The sequence below is a fragment of the Taeniopygia guttata genome, chromosome 2 (assembly GCF_048771995.1).
Source record: "Taeniopygia guttata chromosome 2, bTaeGut7.mat, whole genome shotgun sequence".
NCBI classification, from domain to species: domain Eukaryota; kingdom Metazoa; phylum Chordata; class Aves; order Passeriformes; family Estrildidae; genus Taeniopygia; species Taeniopygia guttata.
In genome coordinates this window covers 48,502,686-48,524,889 of record NC_133026.1, presented here as the reverse complement: position 1 = coordinate 48,524,889, position 22,204 = coordinate 48,502,686, and the positions used below count along the sequence as shown (strand labels likewise).

The following is a 22,204-nucleotide window of genomic DNA, read 5'->3' as shown; positions in this document are numbered from 1 at the left end:
GCTCAGTCTTTGCCATGAGTTCATTTTCCTTCCATCTTTTGCTTTATAGAATGAAAAAGAAAAAAATAATAGAAAAATATAGAAAACTGTAATATGAAAAAGTTACAAAGTGAAGAAAAGAGCATACAGATTATAGGACAGGGTACTGACTTCAGGTTAAGAATGTCACTGATTTCTGAATATTCAAAACAAACTGTTTCAAGAAAAGGCCATTTTGGCTTTTTCACTTAAAATTGTGTTTTTAATGAAGGTTAAACTCAAATCTTACTGCATTATGGACTTTCCCACATTTGATATTAATGTATATATGGGGTTATATAGACAAAGAACACATTTGTTCCAAATGTTTGTGTTGAAATTACATTATATATATCTCATAATAGTAGAAGCTCTACAAAAGGAGTTCAACTATTCTTGAAAAATATAATTTCATCTTGATTATCAGCTAGTCTTTATCACAGAAGAGAGGAGGAGAGGAAATCAGAGGGCTTTGCTAGATTCAGGCTATGATTTCCCCCACAAGTGAGCTACTTGCCACTATGAGACTGTGAAGATCCCAGGGAGAGCAGTCAAGTTTTTTTTAATGTGGTTTGTGCTCACCTTCTCTCAGGTCTGTTTTTCCTTTTTCTTGAAATATTTGAAAACCTTGTTTTGAAATAGAATGTTGAAATGCTGGCATTCTTTCTCTTGCTTCCTAGACAGACCTTAGAGGATTTTTGCATTAAAACCAGTAAGATGGCAAAAGGGACATCAGCATGCAGGTTTATTATTATTATTATGCAGACAAGGCACATTTGTGGCTAACAATATTAATTAGGAATTTCATGAATTAGGAATCATTAGGTGTTTGTGAATAGTGAAGACAAGTGTCGATATGTTGTTACATGACTCACAAATACTTTTTCATCTGGAATGACCTGTATAGAGCTGTAGGTCGCTTTATTTTAGAGAGGATTCTATGGTTTTAGAAGGTATTTCAGAAAAGAATGGTGACAATGAATAAAAGTATAGGATAGCTCTCATATTAAGTGAAAAGTGATTACCTTAAAAATAAGAAGACTCAGAGTTGACATAAAAGTAGAAAAAGCACTGAGTGAGAACAAACAGTCAAGCCTGTATTTTAATGATTGTGGAATTCAAATGGGGATGTTTAACATTAGAAAATGAACACTCCTCACCATAGCATCAAAATTCTATGGGGTATTATTAGCAAAATTCACGCACTTGAATCTTGGTCATTGGTATGGATAAAGAAAAATATCTCAAGTTTAGTGCTAGGAAAGGGCTTATAAAGAATGATTTCAGTATTTATTTAGTGCACTTTGGGATGAGAAATGGGCTTCTGGTAGAATCAGATCCACTCAACTGACTTCTACATGTGTTATGTGTGCAGATTTCTCAAATGGCCCCACCTTTACAGGAAATTTAAATGCAGTAAAATGAAAAAAAAACTTCCATCATCTCAACCCTCACAGAGTAAGCCTCAAAAGGCACCTTATTTTTGTAGGCTTTTATCTAGTGGGAGAAGAAACCTCTCAGGGAATGCATAGCTGAGCTTTATCCTGGAGGGAAGCAGTTAATTCACTCCAAGATAAAGCCATATTTGCTTCCAGCTCCACAGAAAAGGGCTTCCTGGTTTTATTGATGGAAATGGAGTATGATTCCTTCTATTTCCCAGTTTCTTTGGACAGATAAATAGAAAAAAAAGGAGATGAAAGTTCATGGCAGGGCCCTTGCAAAAATGAACAGATAGGGGAAAGCTTTCTTATGGCAACTGATATCAAACAGTAACAACAAATACTTTCAGGAAGGCCTGAGACACATGAGGAAAATAACCTGTATTTCTTCTTTACAAAAAATCTATAGTATCATATCCCATTAATATTGTGACTCTCGTAGAACGTTAGAAAGAAGACTGTGAGACACACATATTTGTTTTTTTCTGCAGAATTACATAGAAAATGCTAGGATTTTCCACAAGTTTCAGCAACAAAAAGTATTATTTTTTAATCTTTGTTACATTGATTGCATGGAGTGCTTGTAGGGTATACATGAAATTTCAACACATTGTTCTTTTTTGTTCTCAAATTGGTTTTTTTCCTCAGCAAATCTTGGATTGACAATAGTAACTTGTCATTGACCTGAAAGTCCTTTCTAATTTCATGATTGATTTTTTTGGTCTTTCATTAAATTATATTATTGATTTAAAAATATTTTAAAACATACTCTCATTTGGACTTCCTTAATTTTTCCATCAGCCATTCTTGTCTCACCAGCCAGCTGAGGCTGTTTTTTATTGGAAATTAATTCTCTCAACACCTGTCCCATAGCTAAAAAGAAAAACAAAAGAGAATCTAATTCACCTGAGCAAATAATCCTTGAAGAACACTTACTACTAAAAACCAAATAATATAATAGTACTTCAGAAAAAGAAAAGAAATTAATTTCTTCATTCCTGGATTCCTGTTTGCAGGATATCACTGGGACAGCTGAGATTCAAAGTTTCTGACTCCATCGAAAACTGGAGTTTGTGTGCAAAACAGACAGTTCCTCTATTGCAAAAATGATATCAACCCCCTATTCCAGCTGATGGGTACTGATGTGAAAAAAAAACCAAACATTTTCTTTTCTCCCAGTCCACCTCCATGGACATAGTGTTTTATTGTTGGAACCAGGCAATTGTTTTGGCCTGTGATCCATTGCTTCTCTCTCTTATTTTCCCTTCTGGCTCTGAGAGAGGGCGGCAGAAACATCTGTTAGAGTTGAGACACACTGCAGCGACCCGGCTGATGCGGGAGCCCTGTAGCACTTTGGCTGTGCAGAAGCAAGGAGATGGGCTTTTCTGTCTACTTGATCTATAACACTGTGAAGTTAATTCAAGAAGAGTGAACTATTTTTGGAGGTTACCAAATGACTCAGAACAAAGAAGCAATTGTGTAATGCAGATGCAAAACTGAACATTCAGATTATCTGTCTGTTAAAAAAAACTGAAAGAAAGCAACCTAATTTCTGTGCAGATGCAGGGAGTAGGTTTCTTTAACAGCACCCTAAGTTAATTTAAAGCATGTTCCTGAATAGACAGCCTTTTCTATCATGAGCCACAGATGCTTTAAAAATGAAAAAAAACTTTTACCCCCTTTTGATGACAAATACAAATTCTAGCGCAAGAGATATAAGCCAGTGTTTGATGTTGACTTCATTGCAACTAGAGTTTTAAATCCCATTATAAAATTACTATCTTATTAAATGAGGAGTTTTATAGTTTGCTTTTATAGTTGATGGTCAAAACAAGATCAGTAGTGTTTTCACAAAATAGGAAAAATGATAAAAATGATGATGACTGAGTATTTAGTAAGTGTCAGCTTTGTCAGGATCATGGGCTTGGGATATACATTTTAATATAATACTTCTCAAAGCTTATTGATCATCAGTACTTAAAATTCACAGATTCCCCTTATAATGCTTCAGGAATTTTGCAAATGTCACTACAAATTCAACACCTGGAAAGTTCTGCACTTGATTTAAAAAAAAAAAAATACTGCAATATTTACCCTTAAAAACTGAGACAACCACATAGCCTTCATATTTCAACAGTTTTCTAAGGCAATGTGTTAGGTACACTGCATGAAGTTAAGACAGTATGTAACAGGAAATAAGCAAGTTTAAAACTTAGCCACCATTGTATAACCCTCATTATTATAAAGATGAGTTGTAAAAATTAGGCTCAGATGAAATCAGTGGCATGAATTCAGCAGAGCATTTATTTCATCCCTGCTTCCAGAATCCTACTTTCTTCAACCAGTCATGGTATTAGTAGGGAAGTGACTCTTATTGTACTGTAAGATAGGGTAACCTGATGTGAACATGCTGAAGTGGAACCACAGGATGGACTCAGCAGTGGTTTATCTCTGCATATTGAGCTCTGAGGAAACTCTGCTTGCGAAGGGGAAACAAATTCAGTTCCACTCTGTTTTTTTTCTACTTGGCTCTCCAACTCTAATGAACGAAAATTCATCTAGAGAAATACTAATTGGATTTGACACCACAAACACACAAGCAATGGAAGCAGGTTTCTCATCTAAGCAATCTGATGATCTAACAAGATGTCTCAATGAGAATAGCTAGTTTAAGGTCTTGTGATGTTATTCATTAGTTTTCTAACACCAATCTTTACAGTACACTTCCCAATTTGATGTTGCATCTCCTTCTCTAGCTATAGGCTCTGTTCTTTTATACCCAAGATAATGCTTCTTGCTAATTCATTGACAATCACCAGCAAGAATTATCAATCTGCTTCACTTCACCGTTCTCACAGTATCACTGAAGATGTTTGTTTCACATCAATGTCATTTTACCATCAGTGGCAAAGTGACCAGATGAGTTGATCAAGAAGGTGTCAGTAAGTATTTATAGATGTATATCTGGGAAAATTGTCAATGCTGAAATTAGTTTTGTGTAAGAGAGATGGTGGAATACTATTTTTCCATGGCAGTGCAGGAATTTGAAAAAGGCAAATGGGTGAGAATGCTTGTAGTTCCATGAGCATGGCAAGAAGAGAAAAATAGAACATATGTGCCTTTAAATAATACTGGACTGGCATCATTAGGCTTGCAGCAAAGCATCCTATGTATCTTGTCAGACTTTAAAATCATCTACAATTAATTCTCCTTGTACATCCTACATTCTTACTGCTTTTTGCGGTAATTATTATCAGTGTAAAAAAATTCTTCTTACTGAAAGTAAGTGTGTTGTTTTCACGTCAATCTAAAATAAAACTAATTTGCTATTATAGAATAACTGTATTTAACTGAAAGGACAAATGTTAGCTTCATTTTCAGGGATATGGGATTTGCAGAGAGAAAATGTGCTGTTCCATTTCTTAGCTCATCACAAAATTATAATGTGGAGGAAAAAGTATTTTGTATGCATAAATAAAAATCAACAAACACAGTGCATCCAACTATTTGTCTAGGAAGTTTCACACATTTCTTTATTTATAATGAATCATAACATGAATGTAAATATCAATTGCAATCTTCCAAAAAGTAGAAAGTTTCAGCTCCTATTTTTGGTCACTCACTGTGTAAATAAACACTTTGAATATCATAGAAAAAGCTGTTCATAAATGGAGCATTTCTCAGTTTAGAAATACTTTATCCTATACTGTTTTATTTAGGATATACCTATAAATAGAAATTGGCTGCTAAGAAATGAGTTTCCTATGCTAAATCATTCTGTTTTATTTTGCTAGACAGCTAATCATGGCAAAGCTAAAAAATAGTTAATAGGCAGTCTGTAAGATCTTATAAGATGACATTTGGAAATCCTGCAGTCATATTAGTCATTAGCCATGGCAATATTCTGCCATAAGGCAATGAGTCAAACGATTGATTAGAGAACCTCATCATGATATACCCTCCGGCATGAATATGGAGAGAGGGAAGGGAAAATTAGAGAGTGCATGGGACACAGAACAGTAGCACGGAAAAATAGAAGGGCAAAGAAAGTGTGAAACAGTTTATTTTTTAGAGGTGAAGGGTAATAGAGAAGAGGGAAACAGCATAAATCATGCATCTTGCAGACCCAAAAGGTGTGCTAACATCATATGTTGTGAGTGAAGTCCTGTATCACTGGAAAATCTGATTTTCCTTACACTTCTGGCATGACGTCTTGCCCTAGACATGAGGCAGCTGTTGGCTGCCTCTCTTACAGGTGTTCACTGAAAGTCTGGGAGAAGACTGGCGTTGAAGCACTCTCTGCTTTTAATTCTGCACATTTTCTCAAATGGATGTGTAGATACATATGGTTTTACCAGCTATCAACATGTGTGCTAAGGAGCATCAGCAAAATAACCAGTGCACAGAAGCTGACAAAAGGCCTACAGGGAACACTGGACAAATGCTCACTATTGAAAAAATTGCTAGGCACTGCAATTAAAAGGGAAGATCTCTGCTATTTAGGAGTTTGTGATGCTTTTACTGGTGGCCGTACTATGACTCCCCTGCTGCTGTTTTGGAAATTAGCACACCACTTTTGGCTGTGCTACTCGGGTATGCAAGGCTGAGTACCTGCCCCATCCTTGCAGTCAAACTTAAAAGCTGCCAGCTCCTAGTAGGAGGCAGGCACTACACAGAAAATACAGTTTACTGTACGAACTATTGTACAAACAATAAGAATGAGAGATGCACCTAAGTGTAGCTAGGATTTTACTTCAGTGCTTTTTTCTTTTTTAATTCATGTCCCTAATGTGTGCTATTCTCCATAGCAGGGTATGATTTTCAGTATTTCTAAATGACAGGGTTTGTCTTGGTTTTGTCCTGTATCAAACTCATCTAGGTCCTCAAGTGATGTGCAATTCTATCAAAAATTGGTGAGCTTTGTAATTTTACTGCTGCAGATTTAGTACAATTTGTTCAATATACTCATATGATTAACAGTCAGAGGTGCTTGTGTTTTCAGTACAGGGGAGCTGATAGTAACACGTTTTCCATGAAGACACTATCTTTTATGACATTCACTGGCTTTCCTGGCTTGCTGGGCTAATCTCTTTTCTGAGGCATTTCAGCAAAGAGCTTCCTAGTTTTCTTTATGTTTATAGAAAATATATTACATTTATAATACAGGGAAATGCTGATTTGTTGGGAGGGGTGGGTTGGCTTATTTTCTAAGTATTCTGATCGGTATGAAAATACTCTCCCTGCAATAAACACTTACTATAACTACTTTATAAATCAAAATGAATAATTTATTGTTTGTGCTTTTAAAAACTGTCTTAATCAATACAAAACATTTCAAAAGAATACATACAGATGATATTATTGGCAAACAAGATTGCTGCCAAGATCAATGGAAAACTCCCATCATCTTCAATGAGTCTGTTTTCAGACTGGGATGTAGGAGGTTACATTTTTTCAGACTGCCATGACAGAAGTTCATCATGACAGATAGTACTTTCCCCAGAATTACAGTGGCCAGAAGAAAGATCAGAAGAAGCAGCTGTGAAGAACAAACAAAGGCTCCAGGAAACGGGTTGAATTTCTCAAAATGATCAATCCAATAAAGGGTAGAATCAGGATCAGAGCCCTGATATTTGAAGTCAAGACCTGGTTTCTGCCTAATGATGTTGCTTCACATGCAGCTTTCTCAGGTGATGCACAGCTCATCTTTTGTGGGCTCATGTAGAGACAGATCTTATAAAGTGTGCAACAACAAAATCAATCGTAAGAACAAGCTTCAGCAGATTACTCCCCACCATCACTAATTAGCTTTAATAGTGGCATCTTGCCTTTCTCTCTGCCCTATTCCCACCCTTCTGAAGCACTTCGCTCTCTGTCACTTGCTCCTGTAAGCCGTGAAGCTCTCCTGACTTAGAAAAAGCAAATGGGGAGAAGGCTTCATGCCTCACATGTTCATATAAGCAGTGGCTCACAGGGCCAGGTAACAGAGTTACAGATTTGAAAAAACATTTCTGTTTGCCATGTCTGTCTCATTTTCAAATTTAATAAATTTTTTCTTCTTCATAAGAAATCTTGACGGCCTATGTCTAATTCATCTTTGGGGGAATACGGTGAGATAAACACATTTAATTATCTTAAACAGCTAGAATTTCATTACACAAATATTACGAGAAAAATACTGTTGAAAGCTGCACAGCATAACGATAATGCCGTATGCCATTAAAATATATTTATCTTAATTGTTGTATTAATTGGTAGATCCTGTGGGCTGTGAATTTATCACAAGTCTGGTCTGTATTAAGAATGGATCATAAGATTGTAACTGGATCATAAGATTTTAACTGCAAATCCTCGTGCCACTTAATAGGTAAAATTAGGTGTCCCATTAGTCACAGTTGTGACTAATTTCACCTGTTCTGACATGATTATGAACATCATGCAGTTGTTTTAATATCTTTGTATAAAGATTAGCCTAGCTGTTTTATTATGGTTGTGTCTTACTCTATGATGTCTCATTTCTTTTGTCTGACTGCTATTACTAATAGTCAGTACATGAAGGAGTCCGAGGACTACAGTCTTTTCTTTAGAGTCCAATTATTCCTTTATAACATTGGAAAACTATGAAGGTGTCTAACATAGAAACTATTTTACATGGAAACAGTCATCAAGATTAGCAGCTACTGAAGTTCAAAAATCACTAAAATTTAAGGACAGTTATCTGCAATATAAACAACCAACAAATAAAACACAAGTTAAGGTCACAGTCCAATTTTTCAAGAGTATATAGGACATCTCTTATGCCAATCAGAGACTTTTTGAGTGCATTCTGAAATTTTTTTATGGGCATGTAAAGGTGACTGAGGATCATAATCTGGGCCTTTGTGACAGCCTCACATTCTCTGCCCAAAATATCAGGAGGCTTTGAAAAAAAAAAAAGACATATCCTATAGATATCTTAGTCAAGGGCTCTTGACCCCAGAGTCAGCAAAAGAAGATGAACTGCAATAGCCACAGAAAGCAGATGAATCTTGAGAAAAACAGATTTCAGGAGGACTCTATCTATTTACACAGAGCAGCTGTACAATATCTGGGAAAAAAATGGTGAATCCCTGAATCACATGTTGATTAAAGCTGGAATAGTTGCCTTTTCTTCTGATTGCTAAATGAAGTAACTTTATTAGAGTCAGAAAATTAATTTTATTCTGGGATCTACTGTCCTTCTGAATCTGTGTCTCTTTCTTCCACATCTGATTCTTGTTAAATATCTGCCAGGAGCCTGCCTGTCCTCTAAAGCTTGGCTTCTGGCTATGGATTTAAAGAAGTAATAGGAGTACTTTATATTTTTTTTCTTCATAATGTAGTCCAAATAATTTTTTGTAACATACACAGCATGCAAAACAACATTAAAGAGAATGAAAGAACTGATTTTCAATTAATTTGAGTTTGTTTTTTGGTTTTAAACTACAAAACATTCTCTGATGTTAGGGAGCTTCATAATTCAAATTGTTGATGAGTAGTAGTCTTGCAATGAGAGCTTAAATGAAGATAGTAGGATGATTATGTAGCTTACTCTGTGGACCTTGGAGAGGGCCCTGGGAAAATTTCAAGTCATTTGCTGTGTTGGACCATAAAGACCAAAGTATAGTTACCATCCCTCAGAGTTTTCACAAGGCTGAAGTTACATTGTACGGTTGTATTGTACTGAACTTCCACTGAGTTATTTAATGCAATATGCTTCCTGAGTTTTCCATGACACTGAAAACTGATTAGACATTTAAAGTATATGGTATTAAAAAGAAAACAAACCAAATTTGGAAAAGAAAATGCTTTTCTCACAACAAAGCAAATTTTCTTATCTGCAGTAGATCAGCAGTAGGAGTTAATATAAAGACAGCACATAGCTAAAGGGCACTGACAAGTTAATCTTCATCATTCTAGGTGTCTCATACTTGCTTTAAATGAATATGTCATTCATAGCAGGATATCCATCAATTCATCCATGATAGGATGGGTTTTTGTCCCATTAGGAACTATATTCCTTGTATGTACTTGCATCAATACTGACTCCTGCTTCACTAACTTGGGAGGGGCACAAAAGGGAGCTTCCTTGGAATGGCAGGAAATGATTTTTTATATGTACAGGTTTCCCCCAAACTTAAGGTCAGGTTTAGTAGCCAGCAAATGGAGTAAGAGTTGCCACACCTTTTAACTAACCCATTCTTCCTCCCATGACTGTCAGTAAGTTTACCTTTGGCTGCCAGAATCCAATTTCTGTTGGCAGCATAGGCATTGAGACATGTACAGCTTGTGCAGACTACAGCCTGTATCAGTACTTAGTGAGCTCTGAATTTCATTGTTATACTGTTCAGTGCCCCCACAATGTCTTTCAAAGTCTTCTAGGCTCTGGTTTATTGTATTACCTTTGGCAGTCTGAAGTACAGTAATTTATATTTGTCACAACTGCCCTTCAACTGGTGTGGTGCTGGTACAACCTTGGGCTTTTTTGTCTTGTCTTTTTTATATCAGTGAGGGACTCCAGTATTGTGAATAATTAAAACCCCATAAGTAATTGATCTTGGTGATACAGCATACCACACTAAATATCTTATGTAAAAATCATATATTTTTACTTCTACCCTCTCATTTGCTTGAACTATATTAAAAAATTCTCATAATGAAAAATTAAAGATGATAAGAATAGCCATTATTATCCTGTTTACTACATGCAGCTGATGTAGAGATATTTAGCTTTCTCCTGAGGAATGGGTTGATGTATATTTGTTTTCAATTAAATTTGCATATGCCATTTTAAAGAGGAAGATACTTTATTTATCTCTCTATTTGCTTTCACTAAGGAGGGAATAAAAGTTCCACACTTCCCCCCCTTTCCTGCATCACTGCAGGAGAGCTCTGCATTGTGCATCATAAAGAGATTGGGAAACTGGGTAATTAATCATGAGCTTTTATGTAATAGAAAGTTTAAAATTCATTAGCTTTATATCGGAGTGAGTGTTATGAGGGAGAACATGTTGTGAATGAGAGGGAGAGCCTTATAATTAAGGAAGTGTGTAAATAATAATGAAAGTCATTAGTGCCATTCAGTTTCTAAGAATGTCATAATGTAATTGGAGCATTAAAGTGAAATTTGCGATGACAAACATTAACGATACAAAAGAGAGAAAATGTGGTTATCTCTAGTTTGACAGATAATGTCAGCTTTCTTGCAAGGCCCAGATGGTGCACAGGAAAATGTTATGAACAGTTTTGTTTTAATATTTTTATGATGTGATATTTGGGGATACAATGTCACAAACACACAAGGAGGATTACATTTGTGAACCAACAGTGCCTTTGAGTACTGAGTCCAATGCTGAAGCAATATATATGGAAGACTTGTCACTGATGTTGCAATAAAGGCGAGTTGCACTGTAGCATGTTATTATGTCGCAGTGAAGTTTTCTGTCTGTCTCTCTCTCTGGGTATGCACTTTGAATCTTTCTCTCCTTTATATTAAAAAAAAAAAAGAAAAAAAGAAAGAGAGGAGGAGGGAGAAAAGGAAGAAAATGATTTAACAATTATGCAGGAAATTATATGATGCTAAAATTGTACCATGTACTGCTCTTTCAATGAAGGGACTTTCTACAGTTATTGCACACTGCAAAGGCTATAATTTTAGGGCGTGAAAAAATGTAGATTCCAAACAAAGGAAAATTTAAATATGTCTAGTGGATAAGGCAAAGCGAAACAAAAAGAAGGCAGCTGGAGAAAATTTGAGGGAAAGTATTATTTTAAGGGAAGTGACTTAGAAATAACTATGCTTAAGGCTCCAAGACCTGGAAAGCCCATGACCTCAAAAGTATCTGTTTTTGTGTTCTGTCCATGAAGTACAGTGTTAGGGGATTTCCTACTGCCCCCATCACTTTGTGTCAAAAAGACCTAATTTTTATGTAAGCAGCCATTCGTTCTTTTCTGTCTCTTTTCTGCAGCCCAGCAGCCAACACAAAAGTTGATTCCAAGTGTTGTGAAAATTGCTAAATGAATGCTAATTAATCTTATATTTGGTTGACAGTTTTAAGAAAAGGAACACTGGTCCAAATGAGTGGAAGTGGAGAGGTGAGAATGATTAATTCAGCAGGATTTTAACCCATGCTCCTTGAAAAACCTCTGAGACTTCCAACTGTATGACAAAGGCCATTTTTTTGCACCACTGACAGAACTTGAAAGGTTTTTTAGATGACATATCAAGAATTATTCTCTGCATACTGTGGGGCTGCTGCTACTTTTGGGATCTCTGAGTAGGATGGTTCAAACAAGAGTCACACTGACTGTACCAAATTGTGATTACATATCTGCCTTTTCTGGTCATTTCTACTGAGGATGAACAAAACCAGTGTGATGATACATAAACTGTGGAAAGAGGTTGCCTCCAGTCGTTTGTAAAAGGCTGTTTTGGGAAAGTATGATTTAACACTGGTTAGGCTTTTTTGTTCAGTTTGATTCATTTTGTTTAGGTTTTTATTCTGGTTGCTCCTGTTCTTTGGCATGTCTGCACACACTTTTGCATGTAAAACACATCATGGTCTTAAAGGGGGCAAGTACTTAGCTTCATTGTGAGGGGAATTGACCTGCCAAAAAATTCTGTTACTCTCTTGACTCTGTTGTGGAGGGTACTCTCACCTCCTCTTAAAAAAGGTTCATGGCCAATGTTCGTTGTTTGCTGTTTCTCTCACTGGATGAGTAAATAAAGTGAGTGTGAGCCTCAGAGCATACACTGCAGTGAGGTATGGTGGGCAGTAGGAAACCAGCACATCCAGGTTACACAGACACTGTGGCCAGGATTCTTTCTAGAGATTCTCATGGGACAAGATAAATATTATTCTTTAAAATTTTAAACAAAACCCGAAAAATGGTATCTGGTTGAAGAGTACTTGTGAAAAATACCTGCAAGGTAGGTACAGGCCTCATGTAAATTTGGAGCCTTCTGTTAAACTCTAACACTTAAAACATGCATTTCGGAAAAGATTATACAAGCAAAGGTTAAGAGGGCACCATGTTCAGGGGAATTTCAAATGTAGAAGTTGGTGTTAGTGAGTACTCAGAGTTGCATGGGCTGACCGGCAAAGCAAATCTTCCTTTTTTCTCCTCCAAATCATTTGCCAACTTCATTCTCTGGTAGCTGGGTTGGTGGTCTTCTCTAAAATATACATGGTTTTGAGAGTTAAAGCAAGCCTACAACTCCACAAGCATGTTTTACTGCTATTCTTAATGTCACTCTGGCAGGATTTTTTTATGGTAAGTGGGAATTCCTGTCAAAATTGTTCTTTTCTTCTTTTCTCCTCTATCATTACTGGATCCACTTGCTTTCCTATGAAGTTTCCTGGTCCCTTGGCTTCCCTTCTTCCAGGATACCTTAAGGGCAGATGTAGGTCTGTAATGTTTTAGCAGTGAGAAAGACACCATGGACCTGTGTTGAAAGCCTCTATTACCCACATCTTATGGTGGTAGCTGAAAATTGTCACCATAGCTTATCTGCTGACCTGGTGTACTGGAAGGTAACCTATGCTTATATACTTTGCTTTAGACAAAGGGCAGCAATAAAGACTTTTCTTGGTAAGATCTCGATGGGAAGCTGCTTTGTTCCAGTAGAAGTTGTTTGTGACTTACGGCTCCTACACCAAGGGCTGCAAGTACTCTCTCTCTCACAGATGCTGTGCTTGTCATATGTCTCCTTAGAGCCATGCATATTTGTGAGTCAAGCAGTTCCTGGGCTCTTAGGTGACCCTGAAACGTTGGATTATTAAAGCTCATAAATCCTATTGAAAGTGTTTGGAATTTCCTCAGCCTGATTTCTTCCCTACAGTACTCTAATATGTGGTGGTAGTGCACATTCTCTACAATGAATCACAGATTTCAAGATAACCAGCTCATTGCCTTCCCTGCCTGGGACTCTCCCTCCTCCTCTTTTTCTCACCATTTTCTCTCTGGCCCATTCTAACACCACAGTTCACAACATTCTAGCTGACTCTCTACTTACTACTCTTTCTCTTACTCACCACTGCATGTTTTGTAACTTTGTCCTATCATGCATGCCACACATACATATTATAAAAAGTACTACTATGCTAAATTTTTATATCAGAGATGTGTTTCTGTCCAGTACAACTGAGAGCTGCTGATGAGCCCTTTCTGTGATCACTGGATTATTTTAGAATATCCTTTTTTGAGTTGCCAGCCACTCATCAGCCCATGAAACAGGTCACCGCCCCTCCTACACTTTGACCTGAAAATTCGCTAGTCCTCCTGCCGGTAGATATAAATTGAAGAAAAGGCTACAGCAGGAGAGACAATGTGCACAAATGCTAGCTGTAAAAGACAGAGTTCAAATTCCTGCTCATCTTTTTCTGAAAGTCACAGCTGAGCAGTGCTGCAGAAGCTACAGTTTCCGGTCTTAGTGGGGATCAGGCAACTTTTTTTTGTGTGAGGTGAGGAACTCCACCCTGTAATCTCCTTTTCAAGATACACAGATATGGCACATCAAACACGTCGGGATTTCCAAAAGAAACTAAGAGGGGATTTTAAATGTCAAATACAAAGAAATGATTCTTTGCTTTCAGTGGGGGAAGAAAAAAGCTGCCTCAGCCCCTCTAGTAACAGATTATATTTTTAAAGGGTTGTTCATTGATCTTTCTCCAAAGAAAGAATCTGAGATTTAGGTACCTGATCTTAATTCTAATGAAATCCATTGCAAAATTCTTACTGAGTTCATTGGGAAGAGCATAAAGCTTCATTTTTTTTTTTTTTTGGTCAAGTCTGAGATACCAGTATATGCTTTACACAAATTGCTTGGGTAATTTTCCTTTATTTGAGATGTTGTAGGTGAAAAAATATTTCAGCTTTTCCTGAGAAGTACTTAAAACTGAAGCAATTTGGCTATATTTACATATTGTAAAGTGCCATTTTAAACAGACATGCTATATTTTTAAGTCCCTCTGCAAATTATGCATGACTAATTTGTTTGTAACATGTAGGACATAAAAGTGGAAAGAAGTTTAAAAATAAATAAAACCCCCTAAAACTGATCTGTTTCACATAAGATTATGATAAAATACATCAATAGTTAGCTTATCTTACTGTTGTGCCTCAAACTGAATCATTCCATAACTCCTTAACACAACAGACTTTAAATGTTAGAGGGCTTTTCTTAACTAAGAAGTGACTAGAAGCAGCAGAAATGTGAAACCACTTGTGCAAGATTTCATTAATTTATTTAGTAACACTACATGCCTTCTCTCCAGATTCCTATCTGTGATTGCAGAACTGCAAGAAGCTCTGTATATTTTTCTGACATCTCATACTTCCAGTCTGATACTGGGTTTTGAGAGCCCAGCAAGGTTTTCTTGATTTCTAAGTGAAATTGAGACATCATAGCTAGAAAGTATGCTTGCAGTGAGCAAGTTGTCATGCTTTTGAAATACCTTGAGCTGAGGCATTTGGTGGTGTCTGTAGGAATTTTGTGTACATACAGTTCATGTGTGCTTCACCTCTATATGTTGATTCTATTTCACAAGGCCACTTGGCAATACCAGAATCCTAGAAAGCCCAGATTAAAGCTGGTTAATTGGTTAGATGTTTTGCTCATGAAAGCACTTGGTGAAATAGGTCTTGTGTCCTTTGTTTTTCCCCCATTACCCTCAAAATTTGCTTATGTAACAGACAGAAAAAGGTGTCAGAAGTCTGAAGAGTTGATCTAGTTCTGTTTCTGCTCAAAAACACAGCTTCTGCTGTGTTTGTGAAAGTTCTGACTTTTGTGAAGATTAAATGGACAATTATGCCTGTCCTTGTTTACAGCTCAGGACAGGCAGCAGCAAGTCATTGCTATGGTTTGCCACCTGTTCAATATTATGATTGTCCAATGATTGTGATTTTTCTTTCTACAAAATTCTGAAGAAAGGGATGTAGCCTGCATATTCTGTCAGATTAGTATCTGACGTGACTTCTTAACAAAGGAAGGCAATTTCACTTATTGTCACATGCTGTGTTTGATGCTGCTCAACATTCTGAGTTGAAAAACTACATTATGTGACACTGGAGTTATACTGGGTTTTTTTCCTGATTATTTCCACTGGTATTGCTGTAGCTGGCATCTTTTAGCATTTGGTAACTTGCTCCAGGCACATTCAGCCTTGTAGGAGAGGGTGGAATGAACTGCCAGACTACAGCTTGGATTAATTTTTATCTTCTTACAGATCTGATGTATAGTTTTGGCTCTTCCCACTCTGAAGACACTCTAGTGTCTCAACGGTGAGAGACAAGCTGTGGACACGTGGCTGTTTTAAATGTTCATGGTGTCTAGTGACTGGAGCAACGTTCTGAAACGTTCCACTCCTCTCGTCCCCTTCCCTTCTGGAGGTGAGTTGTAAGGCATTTAGTGAAGGCATGAGTAAGTACTGCTTTTGTGTCCTGGCACAGAGTACATTTTCTCCCTTCTCTGCTTGGGAGTAATGAAATGATGGGCAGCAGCCAGGTGAGGACCTCCGTTTCACTGTAAGTTCAGAATAATTTTGATAACCGTCTTGGAAAATTAACCATCTTGGTCCATTGTTGACATGACTGCAACATCAAATGGCAAAAAGCAAAGAATTGGTCCTTGCCCCATCACCAGGTGTAGCACAGGAATGCCATTTATAGCCTCTCTGCTGGTCTTTTTGCTTTCAACTGGAACCTGTAGCACTGTGTTAAAGGGAATATATTAAAGAATGAAATTAAAAGTAGATGGAGCCACATGTGACTATCCTAGAAGGAAACCACATCAGGAGGTGCATTAGAAGAACAGGTTTTGGTGTGCCTGGCTGAATGCCTCTGATCACTTGAAGTGTGCACCAAGAGCTGGCTAATGCACACCCTGTTGTAGCTCATCACTCACTGTATTCTTCCAGTCTGATTCCATTCAGCAATCCCCAGTAAAATCAGGTGTTTGCTTCCGAGGGGAAAGAGGTGTTCCAGGGGTGCAAGGATAATACCTACTAAAGCAAACATTTCCTTGCAACACCCCCCGGCCTTCTGTGTATTTGTCCATATTTACTGCTACACAAGTTCTGCTATGTTCATTAACCATGGCAAACTGTCTTCTCTAACTAGGGCTTTCTGAAAGCACATCATGAAAGGAGTGCATTTTTAACTGTGTGTTTTAAATAAGAATTGTCTGTCTGTGGGAGTTGGGTTATTTGTATCACCGTAGACAGAAATGATCTCTATATTTCATAGGACCTTGCTGCTTTGTACTTATTGACTGTTTATTTTTCATCCATAGGATTACTAATTGCAGCTAGTACCAGACGCTTCTGTCTCCTTTCAGGTTATTGTAGTAGAGGGCATTGTACCAGATGCATGGTTATTCACAGACATGCATTTCCAGCAGCTGAATTGCTGGATCTGCTCTAAATGATCTATGGCAATTACATTTGGCGTTGTACAGCTATAATTTTACTGCATATTAATAGCCACCTAGCAAAGAGGTAAATGCCCTTTTCTCGGCTGGGTGCAGAATGAATGCTTGGATGTATTCAATTGGGTAAAACGAGGCCCAGGTTTTAAATGCACAGCAGCGGTTTCATGCATTGGAAACGTGTGTGCTGGTGAATTGCCTGTTTCCCTCTGCCTTGATGGTGTGCAGCAAGGCTCCCAGGGAAACATCATCAAGCCAGATCCTAGAGACATGCTGGGCAGGGGAGGGGGAAGGGGATCATGTGCCCCATTTTTAGTGGCTCATCTGCTACCACCCAAAATGTGCTGCAGTCCTTTTTTTTTTTTTTTTTTTTGCTTTTTTTTTACCCCTTTTAGCAGCTCGACTGATCAGCCTGAAGGCTGTCAGGTTTCACCAGCAAAAATAATAATTAAAGCCACCTTCCCTAGACCTTTCACTTAAAGATGTTCTCTGGAGTCAAGGCCCATTTCCTTCCCTCTTTATTCTTCTTGGGGGTCGTATGTCGGGGGCGACAGGGAGTGGGTGGGAGCAAATAACAAGGAATCGGAGAGGATTAACGAGCTTTCTTCTTATTAGCCCCGCTCGGGTGCTTTGTCTCTCTGCTCTTGGCTTAGGATGGGCTGACGGGAGGGCTTGAGGGAGGGAGGGAAACAATGTGACTGGAGGGGCCGACGTGCGGGAAGCCACAGGCGCACGGGCGGACGGACAGACAGACAGAGCCACCCCACACGCAGACAGACACCGGCCCGGGCGGGCATCTCCGGGCCGTGTGCGGGGCTGGGTGGGGTGAGGGCGGGCAGCAATGGCGCCGCGGCCAGCGGGTGCTGTGCGGCAGCCGGGGCAGCGGCGCTGAGCGCAGCGAGCGCGGAGCCGGCGAGCGGCGGAGCCGGAGCGCGGCGCTGCCTGCGGTCCGGGGCGCACCACGCTGCGTGGGCGGGGAGAGAGAGAAAGGCAGAGGGAGAGACTCGCAGACAGACAGTACAGCCCGGGAGCGCGGCAGATAAAGGACGGAGGACAGGGAGAGAGGAGCGAGCCAGAAGGGGATCCAGGCAGGCGCCGGGAGCGGACGGGCAGAGCGGGCGGAGCGGCGGACCGGGCCAGGACAGGAGGCGGCCGGCGGGTCGGGCGGTGCCGCCGCGGCCACCGCGCCCGGCCAGCAGCGCGGCGCGGCGGCGGATCTCCTCCCGCGGCGGAGGCGGAGGAAGAGACCATGTCTTTCAGGAAGACAGTCACTGTACTGTAACAGCAGCGTATCCGCAGCAAAATAAACAAACCGGCCAACCAAAAATACCAAACAAACAAAAATAGCCCGAGCCGCCAAGACGCTGGGGGCAGATCCCGTTTGCAGGCAAGGTAAAAAAAAAAAAAAAAAACCAACAAAAAGGAACGAAAAAAAAAAAACAAAACCAAAAACAAAACCCAAGGAAGCCAAAGCAGAATCTGGCGACATTTGTGTGGCGTGATGTTCTTTGTTGTCGCGATTTTTTTCTTGTCTATTTTTTTTCTTCCAGCATGTGTTTTCTGTCATTTCGTTGGAGTCATTCGCCCCATCCCCCCTCCACCCCCTCCCCCCCCCACCCCTCCCCGTGATCTTTTAATTTTTGAGGTCAGGGCGGCTGGAGCATGTGGAGTGGAGAGAAGGGGAAACAGGAGCTGTGTATGGAACCGGGGCTTGCCTTTATTGCGTGCGATGGGCAATTATTAATAGCGGCTGCAGGATTCCGGCTCTAAGATGTGGTATTTACTAGAGGGGGAGGGAAAAGAAAAGGGAAAAAAGGGTGTCGCTCGCAGCGCGGCGGGGCAGGATGCTGTCGGGGCTGGAGCCGGCGCCTCGCACGGGACTGCGGAGCGGCAGCGTAGCGGTGGTGACAGCCAGGTAGGGCGGAAGGAGGGCTCGGCGCGGTCGCGGGGCCGCCTGCCCCGCGGAGGGCGGCGGCTTCCCAAAGTTTCGGCCGCCCGGCGGTCATCGGCGGAGGCGCTGCCGGCGGGAGCGCAGGCGGGTCGGGGTCGGGCGCGGAGGTGAGGTGGCCGGTGGTCGGGAGCCGGGCTGCGGCAGGGGAGACGAGCGCCTTGTGGGGAGGGGGGGTCTGCGGGGGGAGATCGCCCTCCTCCTTGCCGTCATTTTTGCTAAAATGGATCAAACTCTTAAGAAAATCTCAACTTTTACTCGCTGATTTGTGAACAGCATCGCCGGATCCGCTTTCAAAGCCGTGTTTGCTGGAGGGCAAGCCTGGGCTGATTGTAGTGGCATTGTTCTTAAGGGTGGCGATGTGAGGGCAACAGATTTACTTGATGCTTCCTTAGCATCGCTTTTTGCATGCAGTGGAGGAGGATCACAGTCCAGGTGTTACAGCCGTATTGTTAGGTGTCCCGTTTTCACAAATAGCAGTTCATGTTACTCCGCTTGGTGTATTCTGCCTACTTGTCTGTGCGTCTCAAACGATATCGCTTGTAAATCTAACCCCGACGTGCTCATCTCGCGCAGCCATTGCGCAGCCTTGTTTAATTGCTGTTATTTATTTTGCCTTCATTTACCGCGTCAGCCAGCGGGGGGGAACACGCTCAGATTCCGGGTGCATTTTTACGTGCTAGGTGTGTCTCTGCGCTTCCAGGTGTGTGCGGTTTTGCTTAAAACTCATCCCGCCGCCGTGTGACATCGCTGTAAATGTGCCGGGAGGGGAAACAAAAGCATTAGAGAGCGACACAAGTGTCTGTGCATCACCTGTTTGACTTCTCTGCCATTGTAATGCTGAGCCAGATGCATGCCCGGTGCGCGTTCTTCTAAATGGCATATGCACATTTTAGGCAAGTACAAAGCAATCGAAGCTGAGGGTGATGGGGAGGGGGTAAAAAAAGAAAACCAACCAAACCAAAACCGTACTGTAAACTGATCTGCAACTTTTTGAATCGCATAATTTAACTGCACGCTGATTTTGTTTTAGCAGTCTTCGTCACGGATGGAGGCAAGTTTGTGTGCACAATTGGGCTTGCAAATTGCTAATCTCGCACTGACTTTGCCTCTCAGTTCCCAGCTGGGCATGGTTACCTTGAGAGCTCTGGTATCAGCACTGTCAGAGCATGCTCCGGTGGGGAGATCGGGTGTGTTCTATTTTTAATACTATTTAATGAAGATGCTTCTCACTCTGCAATATACGAAGCATAATGGAAGAGCAGAGCGATGATTGGTTATGGATACTGGAAAAGGAAAAATGCAAAGGTAAAAACGGAAATCCCTGAAATACTTATATTACATTTAATGAAAGAAAATGCAGCTGTGCAGAAAGGTGATTGATTAGCTCATTTTAAGCTGAAGAGTTTTGTGGTGTCTAGGAGGCTTTTTTTTTAAAGTTCTTTTTAAAAGTTGCATGGAGCAAACTAGATAGATTATTTTGTGCTATTGGTAAATCTTATTCTATGTGGGCATGCTTAAGTTGAAGAATATGCCATTAAAAAAAAATTAATAGTGAAGTATCTTACAGTGGAGTAGCGCTAAGGAACATTTTAAATATTTATTTTTTTTCTTGTGATTACCAATTTTAATGATTAGCTCTATTTACATGCTTATTGGTAGCTTCTTGAAGCGGGAGTTTTGAGTTTTTATTCCTTGCACTTAAAAGTAAGTTCAGTTGATATTAAAAATCATTGTTGCATGCAATGCTCACAGAATGCAACTGGCTGTAAAGCTCTTGTGAGTGTAAAGGAAAATACCCATAGACAACTGCAGTGTATACCACTTGGCGAGATAGATGGAGATACTTTTGAAAACTGCCCTGTTAAGTTCAGTGTGCTTATAGTCAGAAATGTGTTTATTAGCTATTTGAAAGAATCAACACGCTTGGAATCACGTAGAGAAAATCGCCTTGATTAAAAATGTCTTCTGTAAAACAACTGTGTTTTCTCTCTGTTGTCTGCAGTTTTACAGGATGGTGGTCTAAGAAACAGCTGAGTACCCCTCCTGCAAAATCCTTTTTGAAGCTATTATTTCTTACTGCTATGTGCTAGTCATTTTGACTGCCCCTGGGCTAAGTGTGCACGTAAGGATTGCACCACATCGTACCCATGAAGGAAAAATTACATAATGGTCATAGAGAAAATGCAAAGAGATTTTTAACACAAGTGCAATTATAGTTCTCAGAGAGGGAGAAAACAGTGCAAAAGTAACTTTGAAACTTCATTCTGTTGGAGTAAAAATGTGGGCCAAATCATGTTTTCCTGATGGTGCTGCTTTTCCTGTGGGCTTTACTGGGGTTATTTGCATGATTACAGTAACTAGACTTGGCCTGAGAAATCATTGTTATGAAACAGAATTTCAGGGAGGGAGTACATAAAAGAAACCTAAAAAGTTTTAAAATCTGCTGTGCTCTTGACTTCCTCACAGGTTATGGTTTTGAACAACTAACTTTAAACTTGGAATGAATAGGGGGGAGGAAAAGTGTACTAATTCTAGGATGGCTTACTTGCAGTCTGTCTTGCATCCTGTAGGTATTGGTCTTGCTGCAGTCAGTGGGAGCTTTAAAATTGGCTCCATGGTTAAATCTGTGCTAAAGACAGATTCCAGGACAAATTTTCAGCATCTCTAAGTTGATGTAGTTTCATTTGCCTTAAGAACAGTGTAGAATTACACTAGCTGATGATAACACCTCTCTGCTTATAACATACAAGATCTGTAACTTGCATTGAATGGTATTACCAATTTTGTTGGCAGTAATTTCAGAGTAGGAAAATTATTTTGGCGGACTGGCAAATCCTTGTTTATAAGGACTACTCACAAATGAGCGGCTTGATCCAGTGACTGCTCCCAGCTTAATTTCCTTGATAAGTTTTAAAGCTACATGTGTGTAAGCTACATGAGATTACTTAACGTGAACAGTATTTCCTTTAAATAATCTTTTCAAAAATATCGTTACAGATTGGCCAGTTGAGAAGTAATGTAACTACCATGCAATAAACTTGCAAAATCCATTTGTCCCCTGCTTATTCATTTATTAGATTTGAAGTTCTGTATTAATGTTCTTAGCAGGCAGTAAGTCAAGCAAATGGGTTCCTTTTTCTTCTAGAAGATTGAAACATTCATCAAACAAGTAATATGTGGCAAAGACTCTGTACATTCCAATGGAGAGCACTTGGTTTTGAAGATTTAAAATATTCTGTATGAATGTCTGTGTGGTAACATGCATTTCTAGGATGCATTCTATCTTGATGACAAACTGCAATCCAGGTAAGTTAGATTTTCCCTAATTAAAGCTGGGTAAATTGAATTGCA

The 22,204-nt window shown here is 39.6% G+C and overlaps 1 protein-coding gene across 34 annotated transcripts in view; it reads left to right on the top strand.

Annotated features, from left to right (window-relative positions):
• Positions 1-22,204, top strand: part of ARPP21 (cAMP regulated phosphoprotein 21) — a 372,912-nt gene that overhangs the window by 215,944 nt on the left and 134,764 nt on the right. For 4 of the 34 annotated variants that reach the window (XM_072925871.1, XM_072925877.1, XM_072925856.1 and 1 more), the window contains exon 1: positions 19,554-20,158. The gene's annotated coding sequence lies outside the window, so the exon portion shown is untranslated. The other 30 variants (XM_072925879.1, XM_012571505.5, XM_041714211.2 and 27 more) reach the window with 26 other exon arrangements.